Source organism: Mastomys coucha, unplaced genomic scaffold (assembly GCF_008632895.1).
Source record: "Mastomys coucha isolate ucsf_1 unplaced genomic scaffold, UCSF_Mcou_1 pScaffold16, whole genome shotgun sequence".
In the NCBI taxonomy this organism is placed as follows: domain Eukaryota; kingdom Metazoa; phylum Chordata; class Mammalia; order Rodentia; family Muridae; genus Mastomys; species Mastomys coucha.
This window is the reverse complement of record NW_022196898.1, coordinates 9,585,186-9,596,247: the sequence shown is the minus strand read 5'-3', so window position 1 is coordinate 9,596,247 and position 11,062 is coordinate 9,585,186. Positions and strand designations below refer to the sequence as shown.

The window sequence follows — 11,062 nt, the reverse complement described above, 5'->3', positions numbered from 1 at the left end:
AGGGAGAGGGAGAGGGAGAGGGAGAGGGAGAGGGAGAGGGAGAGAGAGAGAGAGAATGAATTAGAATATATATAATAGATAACAGTGAAGGATGCCGGGAAGAAAGTCAGGGTAACCAAACAGAGAGGTCTGACATCTCTCGGTATTTCTTTGGGACACTCAACAGCTCTTGTTATAAAATATATTTCTGGCTTTGTAAAGGGTGTTGTTTCCCTAATTTCTTTCTTGGCCTGTTTATCATATGTATAAAAGAAGGCTACTCATTTCTTTGAGTTAATTTTATATTCATCCACTTTGCTGAAGGTGTTTATCAGCTTTAGGAGGTCTCTGGTACAATTTTGGGAGTTGCTTATGTATACTCTCAGATCATCTGAAAACAGTGACACTTTGATTTCTTCCTTTCCAATTTGTATCCCCTTGATCTCCTTTAGTTGTCTTACTGTTCTATCTAGAACTTCGAGTACTGTATTGAATAGATAGGGAGAGAGTGGGCAGCTTGTCTTGTCTGATTTTAGTGGAATCTCTTTGTTTGTCTCCATTTAGTTTGATGTTGGCCACTGGCTCTCTGCACACTGCTTTGATTATGTTTAGGTATGTTTGTATTCTTGATCTCTCTAAGACTTTAAACATGAAGGGGTATTGGATGTTATCAAAGGGTTCATTTTCAGCATCTAATGAGATGATCATGTGATTTTTCTCTTTCAGTTTGTTTATATGGTGCATTATGTTGATGGAATACGGATGTGAGGGGATTCAGGATCAGGTATGGGAGGGATAGGACAGATGGCCAGAAAGCCATGAGAATGAATGGAAATCTGCAACTAGTGGGGGTGGGGAGATGGAGGAGTCTCAGGGACATGCCAGAGACCTGGGATAGGGGAGGCACCCAAGAATCATTGGGGTGACCTTAGCTGTGTGTCAAAACATTAGAACCTGACGAGGCCACCTCCTGTAGCCAGGCAGGGACCCCAGTAGGGCAATAGTGACACCAACCCACCCACAAAACTTTCAACCCAAAATTTATCCTGGATCAGGATATAAAGTGAATAAAATTTGAAAATATGTAACTAAGTAAATAAATAAATCTGTAAATAGAGAGGTATATACATGTATGCATATACTCATACATACATACATACACACATACATACATACATATATACATACATACATACATATATACATTTCATTTCTGGTGAAGAAAGTGAAAGGAAAAAATGCTTTAAGATGTGAAAGGATTTTAGATGGTAGTTTTGTCCTAGAAGAGTTTTCAAGTGAAAATAAAGAGCGGTGAAACAAAAGCAGAAAATGTAAGTATGTTACAGCAGATCCAAGCAGCAAGAAGACTCACAGACAGAATGTAATAATGGCAGGACTGCAATGATGTTCTGTGGTCATTAGCACTCACTAAGGTTTCTCCTCGAGTTGGACTACTGCTTAGATGCTTATTTCCTGTCACACACTCTAGACATGAGGAGGAAATAGCTCACCATTTCGTTACTGAGTAGAAGACTACTGCTTTAGTGGTTTTCATACTTGTACATGAGCAAAACCCCATTTTTTTTTTTTTTTTTTTTTTGATTTTCAAGACAGGGTTTCTCTGTATAACCCTGGCTGTCCTGGAACTCACTCTGTAGACCAGGCTGGCCTCAAACTCACAAATCCACTTGCCTCTGCCTCCCAAGTGCTGGGATTAAAGGCATGTGCCACCACTGCCTGGCCAAAGCCCCATTTCTTTCCTTTTTTTAGATATCTCCTTTCTCAGGTTCCCCTCCAAAAATAAAAAAAATAAAATAAAATAAAATAAAAACTAAAACAATCCCCTGTTCCCTCCCCCCTCCCCATGCTCATCACCCCACCCCCTCTTGCTTACTGGCCCTGGCATTCCCCTACACTGGGGCACAGAACATTCACAGGGCCAAGGTTCTCTCCTTCCATTGATGACCGACTTGGCCATCCTCTGCTATACGCATGCTGCTGGAGCCATGAGTCTCCCCATTTGTACTCTTTGGTTCAAAGCCCCATTTCTTATAGCTCCACTGAAAGGAGATTTTCAGCATTCTGATTCCCCACAATTATGCAAATATGTCCCCTTAAGAATCATCTCTTCAGCCCAGGGTTTCTCTGAATAGTAGATTATTATCTGTAAGGAAGATACATTCTTCCTGAGGTTAATGCTGAAGCCTGCCCCCCTAGCAGAGCTGTAGCTATTTTGTTCTACACCTACCAGCTATTTCACATTGCTGCTGTAATTGACACAGAAAAATAACTTGACTCAAACCAGAGTCATGTTGACCACATATCTTGTAATGTTCTGTATGTTATGAGGTTTGTTAGTCTCAAGAAAGTCCATAGCCATAAGCTTCACTTAGGGCCCATCAAATTAAAGGTGAATATGAATGGTTATATCTAAAATAACTTGGCAGACCACCAGGCAGCACTTCCAGCACCTGTGTATGAGCTCATTGTGGGTTTGCTGAGTTAGCCTTTATAAGCTGGCCCTGAGAAAGGTCTAGTGCACAGTTTTGAACTGTTGCCCTGGCCAATCAGTCCTGGGGTATGAATTCAATAAACCATTCCTGTTTAACTGAGATCAGCCAACAGTTAAGGTTACCAACCGGGCCTGTCTTTGTGCCTCTCATCTTTTTCCCTTGACCCTTTGGAGAACCCTAAAAGGCATGTTGTCCTTGCAGACAGGAGCCTGGCATGGCTGTCCTTCTGAGAGGCTCTACCAGCAGCTAACTGAGATTGATGCAGATACTCAAAGCCAATCATTGGACTGAGGTCCAGGATCCCTGTGGTGAAGGACTGAAAAAGCTGAAGGGAATGGCAACCCCATAGGAAGACCAGCAGTGTTAACTAACCTGGACCCCTGAAAGCTCCTAGGGACTAAGCCACCAACCAAAAAGCATACATGGGCTGGTCTGAGGCCCCCAGCACATATGTAGCAGAGAACTGCTTTGTCTGGCTTCAGTGGGAGAAGATGTGCCTAATCCTATAGACATTTGATGTCCCAGGGAAGGAGGATGCTCAGGGGTCAGGGGAGCACCCTCTCAGAGAGGATGGGGTGAAGAACTCTGGGAGGAGGAGCTGGGGGGACATTTGTGATGGAAATAAATAAAATAATTAATTTAAAGAAAAGCAGAAGGTAAGACCCTGTTGCTGCAGAGACCGCTACTTGGGATGCAAGACTTGCAGCGCTAGTAACTGACCTGGAAGCCTCCTTTCCCAAGAGTGGCTCTCACCTCCCCAGAGGATGTAATCCATAATCCTTCCTAGCTGTAAAATGCACAAACCACGGCAATGAGTGGAGTAGCAGCATAGCCACTGAGTGCAATCTTGGTACTTCTATCTTGGAGATAAGCAACCGCTGTCAAAACTTAACGTGCTCTCAATGGGAAGGAACTCATGCCTGCTAGTATATAAACCTGGCCAACAACTACCCATGGCTGGAGAGGTCATACAGCCTAAAGGGAAAACTACTATCATTTCCCTAAACAATTGCAATTTCTAACAGCATTCTAAATACAGACCCCTAAACCCACAGATAAGTATAGTTGTTAGCCATCCATTAAAGAAACTATTTGCTAATTCACTTATTTATTTACTTGCTCTTTCATTTATTGCAACAGATGGAGACTACTACACAGATCCACAGCTGGTCAAAATGCAAAGAATAAGGGCTTGGCATTCCCAGCCACAACTGATGCATTTGCAGTGAACACCTTGGAAGAGTCGGGGGTGGGGGTTCAAAAGGAATATAGAAGCCACAGGACCAGGATACCTGCTGCTAGATTGTATCCCCTAGATACAGCAGGGGAAATGCACCTATGGACTCAAAACAGTATGGTTGTTTACATAAAACCAACATAATTAACACCACCAGCTGACATACAAGTATAGTCAAGGGATATACATAAGGCCCCACCCCTAGATGAAGAGCTACAGGTTCAATGGCCTCTGAGGGGGAGAATCAATTTCTCCCAGGGTCATGCGCCCATATAAGTTGTCCAATCCCAAGTGGCTAGATCTAGACACTGGAAGGCCAGACTTTGAAAGGGAAAGAAGACATAAGAAGAGTTAGGAGAGGGACAGAAAATGGTATAGATAGAGGATTCACAAATTTCCCCAAAATATTCATTTTTTTAATTTAAAAAAAAATACTATTATTTGCTAGTTGTGTTGAATAATTTTTTAATGATAATGGAGTGGACCACAAAAAAATATCCTAACAATGTAGGGCAAAGTAGTATATATATATAAAAATATACACAAAGTAACTGAAATATTTTTAAAAGTGTTGCCATGATCAAAATAAGGGAAAAATAACTTTATCCCATGTCTTCCAGCTTGGGTTTCTGAGAGAGTGTGTTAGTGATGACATGAGACTTCCTGAAACATTTACCAAGATACAATCTGAAAAAAAAAAATTATCTTTAATGAGATAGAAGGAGCTTCTGCTTACGAAACTTGTGCAGTAAAAATTTAATATTCAGAGGTAGCAGGGAGAAGAGGGGATATGGGTAGGCACCAAAAAGGGAAAAACTGAAAGAGGGAGGTAGGCATATGGAGATATAAGCAAAACAGAGAGGACAGGAGGGATGAGAGGCGTGTAACATTAAGGACGCTTTTAAAAAGCCACAAGGAAACAATCATATCTAATTAAAAGTACATACATACACATATGTGTGTGTGTGTTTACTACATACACACACGCGCATACAGGACACACATACAGCAGTAGGGTGATAAAGCTTTCCCCAAGAGCCATGGACTATCTAACAAAAACTCCACGGTCAGGCAAGGAAGATCTCCCCTCTAGTAGTTTGTTAGAGGGAAAGAAATGGCCAAACAATATAGGTGATTGGCTTTGCCCTGGGCTGCCTCCCAGAACTTGAACATAAGACCCTATTACTAGAGGCACCACACACTTAAGAAACAGGTTGGAGCAACTGAGCTGGACCTGACCTGGAAGCCTCCTCCCTGGGCTCTTGAAGAATCCTAAGCTGCTATGCAAGCTGCCAAGGGAAAAAGCAATCAGCAGCCTTAGGCCCCTGTGATGCCTACAAACCACAACTTGGCCAGGGAGGCGAGAAGTTTAAACAACCGTTTTCTAGAAGGATTTAAAGCTAACTCAATAGGAGGAAAGCATGGTGCTTGGTATTATAAACCTAGTCGATATCGCCTTGGTGGTGAGGCCATGGACTCCAGAGGAGAACCTACTATGACTGCTACTTTCCTAACTGCATGATAAATACTTCTCCGTATCCCCAGAGATAAATGTCATACTCGCCCCCCATCAAAGAAGCTTCTTTTTACAGCAGAGAGAGGGAGAGAGACCTTATTAAAGAAATCTACAATTGATCAGATGCGAAGAGTTAACAGTCTGCAGGGCGTGCAGCCCCAGTTTACACACCTACGACACAACCACAAAGCTAAGGCTCAGAGCATCTCAGAAGAGAAGGTAGAGAGATGATAAGCACCAGGGGCCCAGGACATCTGCTGGGGGACAGTGTCTTTGGTGTATGACGAGGAACCTGTACTCATGGTGACACCACCAGCTGCCATATCAGTGCTGCTGGGGGAAAATCTCACCAGTCCCCACCAACAGATAATGAAATACGGGCCACTAGTGACTGCTTCAGGAGGAAAGCTTGGTGTTCCCACGGGATAAGCTTCCTGGTATATTCTAATCCAAAGCAATCGGCTTAAAAATGTACATTTACAAGCAACACCAAATGGATTCAGGATGCTATACTGATGATACACGCGTGTCAAATAATCATTAAAGAAGAAGTCATGAATTGGAGATTCATGGGAACATGGGAGAAGTTAGATCAGGGAGACAGAGGGGTTCAGTGATATAGATACGGTACCCATGATTGAAATACGCAAAAATTAAAAGTTAAATGAAAAGGGCAATGGAGGAAAAGAGTGTGCTTCCAACAATCCAGGTGTGAGAACTTAATTCTCCAGAGGAGAATGCGGGTAAACCAGTAATCCCAAACTCAGAGTGCTGAGGAAGGAGGATATGGGCTTAAAGCCAGCCTGGCTGTATAATGAGACCACATCTCAAAACAAAACAAAAAACAAAAATTAAAAACTTTAGTTTCATTATAACAAAGTCAGCTCCCGACAGACATGGTGACACACACCTGATATCTCAACAGTGGGGAGGCTCAGGAGGATTCCGGCCAGTCTGAGGTAACCTTGGGTTTATATGGCAAGATGCTATCCCATAAACACACACAAAAAACAAACAGATGAGTTATTACTGCTCTAGAAATGAAGGTGCAGGGATAGAGAACCCATCAGCTCGCTCACATCTGACAACCCATACATAAACGGTGGTCCTCGAGTTGTAACAACAGTTATCTGCTTGCACTTTTTGTTCATCTAAACCTAAACAAAGGGAAGCAAGGAAGCAAATGGATAAAAGCCTACTCAAAATAAAGTGAAAGATAAAAATCCTACCCAAAACAAAGTGAAACCTCACCAGAAAGATTTTCTCCCAATTTTCCTTCATTTCACACTAAGTCTATTCTTCTTCCAATTCGCAACCAACTCCACCCCTGAATTCTCTTCCTTCCTAAAGGACACACACTTTATTTCGTGCAAATGTCTCTCTGACAGAGGCCACAGCGAAGCAGTTACAAATTGTGTGCCAGCATAATATCACTCTTCAAAATCTGTATGGAGCCAGAAGGTCATATTCACTTTCATAAAAGCCAGTCTTGCCCTGCCTGACCTACCATCAAGGCTTTGATCTCTGTAACTCTGAAAGGAAAGGGGCAAGGGATAGCGGGAATCCAGTCTTATGAATGAAAAAAAAAAAAATCAATCACTAATGAAGCAAAACTTCTCCTTCAGACCAGCAAGCTGTTGGGCATGCTACAATCTCAGAGCTAGGCTCCCTTTAAACACCAGTTAAGTTGCTTTTATTGTAGGAGAATAATCATGAGATATAAGGTACAAGTTGCTAAGCAGGTGCCTCAATTTACCAAGCTGTTTCCGTCAAACTGAGAAATACTTTCTGATTGTTTTTAGTCTCATAACGTGGAAAGCAGAAGAAATGCATTCCTTAACACTTAGAAATGTAATATTAAGATTATGTGTACGTGTGTGTGAATATGTATAGGTCATGGTACACAAGTGCCAGTCAGAGGACAAGTTTATACAGTGGATCTCTCCTCTCTTTCCCTGAGTTCTAGGGACTGAATTTGGTTTATGAGACTTGTATGGCAAGAGCTTAAAGCTGCTGAGCCATCTCTCTGGATTACATGTAATACATTTGTGAAGGAAAAATCTCTAGAGTCATATGCAGTCACATTTATGTAGTTTATGTAAACAGAGAAAGAAAAAGGTTAATTCTATAAACCAAGAAGGGAAACAGTAGTTATCTCTCTAGTCTTCTAACGATGTTCTTTTATTTTATTTCAAGATTTTTTATTTCTAAACTGGAGCTGTTAAGACAGCTCAATGGGTAGAAAGGTGCTTGCCACCATCCCTGACAACTTGAATATAATCCTGAATGGTGAAAGGAGAAACTGATTCCTCAATGTTGTCATATGAGCTCCACAAACACACTTTGACACACATGTACGTTACATACATACACACAAAGTAATAAACATAGAAAAATGGTTTTTGATCATGAACAACAAAAAAAAATTTACTGTATCATACAAGATTCTATACTGTGTTAATTTCCTGAGATTGTCTCACAAGATAGCCTAGACTGGTTTTAAATTCACCATGGAGTCCAGGCTGCCTCAGATTTGTGGCTATCACCCTGCCTCAGCCTCCCAAATGCTGGGGTTTCAGGTGGTTTCCAGCTACAGTGTGGTAGTATTGTTTTTTAATTAATAAAATACCTTATTAGTATAAATATAAGCTGCAACAATATTATTTAATTGTACCTATTAAGAGCTGGTGTTAGTAATTACACAAAACAAGTATCTGTTTAAATACCTCAGTGCCTTAATTCATAAACTCAACACCATTTTCAAGATTTTAACACTATTTTTTTAAATTATTATGAAACAGAACAGTATGGGGTATTTTATTTTAAAAATAGATACATGAGGCAAGATATTTTAATGGACAAGTGAAAATTATTTTTCCTAAAGCAATAACTGAAAATTTTGAGTTATTTAGACAGATGAAATTGTTTTCTTTTTTTTTTTCATTAGATATTTTCTTTATTTACATTTCAAGTGATATCTCCTCTCCTGGTTACCCCTCCAAAAAAATATAAAAAACAAAAACAAAAACAAAAAACCAAACCCTGTTTCCACCCTCCTCCCCCTCCTCACCAACCCACCTCTCCTGATTCCTGGCCCTGGCGTTCCCCTACACTGGGGCATAGAACCTTCACAGGGTCAAGGCCCTTTCCTCCCACTGAGGAACTACTTGGCCATCCTCTGCTATATGTATGCTGATGGAGCCGTGAGTCCCACCATGTGTGCTCTTTGGTTGATGGTTTAGTCCCTGGGAGCTCTGAGGGTACTGGTTAGCTCATATTGTTGTTCATCCTAATGAAATTGTTTTCTTACAAAAACTTCCTCAGGAGACTTTGTTACAGTTTAAACCATTTGCAAACCACAGTTTCATCTACGTCAATCTCTAACATTTTAAAACCACAGGAGGAGGAAAGGAAATTTTTAGTTCAGCAGGCAACCCTGCAAGCTAGAACTGCTGTCACGGTGGGTAACCAAATACCTCATGATTCTCTGAAGACCTAGACGTGGGCCTGCTCAGGCCAGAGAAGACAGCCAGGACCCAGGCCTGCTCAGACCAGAGAAGACACAGCCAGGTACGTCCTTATCAATGAGCTCATTCCATTTTCTCCCCATAGAAACCAAAGTCAGGATTTTCAGTGTTGAAGGAGAAAGAGTCAAAAGTCACAAAGCTTTAGGGTAACCACTATTAAACTGTAATTAGACCTGAGCTGTGGGCTTCTAACAGCACTTCCTGCTTCCTTTTGATCTCATCCATCTTTTAAAAACTACAATTCGAATTAAACTAATTAAAGTAATTACTCAGGGTAACAAGCTATTGTTTTCTAGCTAGATTGATGATAGGCAAGCCATGTTATATCTCCCCAACAGGTCCTAATCAGACTTTCTTCTACCTGTCTGACCTTAGTAAATTTCAAAGCATGTTCACAATGACTTCCATAGAAAACCTTCTAAGTTTTCCTTTAGTTTAGTTTTGTTTTTACACCCTAAGGAATGAGCAATCTATGAAAAAAGACCATAGAGACATTAAAATCTGTTCTTCGTTTTGCTAGAGTACTGCCAAACACACCTACTATGTATGGATATTGTTGCCACAATGTTTATCAAGCTCTTAGATTTCATATTTATGACAGAAGGCATGGGATGTTGCTGTAGTACAATTTTGTCTTTGATATGCAAGATTTGGAGGTACTATTTTTCATGGCACTCTAGACACAATTTAATAAAAGCAAGTGCACAGCACTCAAGACTCTTCAGCATTACTGAAGGAGTGGATACATTGTAACTATTTTAAGTTACTCCACTCTGGGTCAGTTCTAATTACAGACAATACCAATCAAGACAAACTATTATAATATTTTTCTTTACTATAATCCTTACCAATAAAATGAGAGTTTGCCATATAATTATTCAGGCAATAAAGCACTCACAGAAACAAATATCTATTTCACTGATACTATATAACATTCGAAATGCCTTTAAGAAAGTCAGAGAAGCCTGAAGTGGCATTCAGACATGAAGGCTCTCCTTCAGGCCCACAGGTCAATAGGCAAAACTCAGAAGAAGGAAGAAGGATAAAGGCTGCAGAAATCGGGAGCACTTTGTAAGTCTCAATTGATTTGAGGACTGGTAAAGAGTCATCAATAAAGAATCCATCTATCATTAAGAGGGGCAGCACAAAGTACCACTGTGGCCCTAAACGCGGGAGCTGGCGCAGACTTCTCCAGAGGGAGCTCAGTTTAACTAGAGCCAGTGTTCTCTACCTCGAAGGGCCATGGCAAGATCTTATTGCCATTATCAGGCTCAGTTGTGATAGTTCTCTACTGACAAAGTTAGAAGGGGATTTTGTTTTGTTTCGTTTAGTTTTGGATTGAAACAATGTCTCAAGTATATACCAGGATAGCACTGTCTCTTAGAAAAGAGTGATCTTACAATTGTTCCTCCTGAGTGCTGGGATTACAAATGGGTTCCCCGAGGCCCAATAAAGTTACACATTTTAATATGGATGCAACTGACCCTTTCCTAGAAGATGTTGCAACAAATAAACGTCAGGCCATGTTCTAGAAGCTTTTAAAATGCATTTTCATAAAACTACTCAAAAACACTTCCATACAAATAGTTACAGCTGTTACGTTCAACAAGTTCCTCTACTAGGATGAATTTAAACAGTAAGAAGAAACACAAGAAAGTAATTTCATTAACACAGCAAGGATAATGCAACAAAAATATTACATGGGTACTCAACATGAAATATGACAGGTAAATAGAATCTTTAATATGTTCATCATTTAAAGTGCTCACCAGACACAACACTGGCCTTCACAGGTCTATACCATTATAAATTGGTATGATGACAGGGGTCAGGGACATCAATTCAGAACCAGGGTCTAACCCTTCAATTCTTCTCAATGAAAAATATGCTTACGGGGTTCACAACAGAGGGCCCACTTTTAAGATAATGGTGTAAACCTTTCTGCAGTTTGCTGTCTTCTCTTTTCTATCATCAGCCTAGGTTTCTGCAGCATAAGCTACAAAGGCTATAAAAAGAAAAGCAGAAAGCCACAGTGAAATCTTTTTCAGACAAAACCACAGTACCTTCCTCTCTCCACTTCCCAGAACTACTGGTCACTCACCTCCTCTGCAAAGAAATTCCTCCCTCAACCAGCAACAGAGAGCTACACAACACAAACCACAAGGTCAAAAATATCCCTTCGTAAAAGAAAATTTACATGGGATTTCCTGAAACTTGCAGGAATCAGAAAGTGGAGAACCTGGCTTCTCATTATCTAGGATGTTCCCACCACCCAGGGAAACTTTTTTTT

The 11,062-nt window shown here is 40.7% G+C and overlaps 2 protein-coding genes across 8 annotated transcripts in view; one reads left to right on the top strand and one right to left on the bottom strand.

Annotated features, from left to right (window-relative positions):
• The window catches only part of Med12l (mediator complex subunit 12L), a 329,972-nt gene that overhangs the window by 212,777 nt on the left and 106,133 nt on the right, over positions 1-11,062 (bottom strand). The gene's annotated exons all lie outside the window — the stretch shown is intronic.
• Gpr171 (G protein-coupled receptor 171) overlaps positions 8,655-11,062 on the top strand; it is a 5,365-nt gene continuing 2,957 nt past the window's right edge. The window contains exon 1 of the mRNA XM_031373937.1: positions 8,655-8,815. The gene's annotated coding sequence lies outside the window, so the exon portion shown is untranslated. The remainder of the gene's footprint in view (positions 8,816-11,062) is intronic.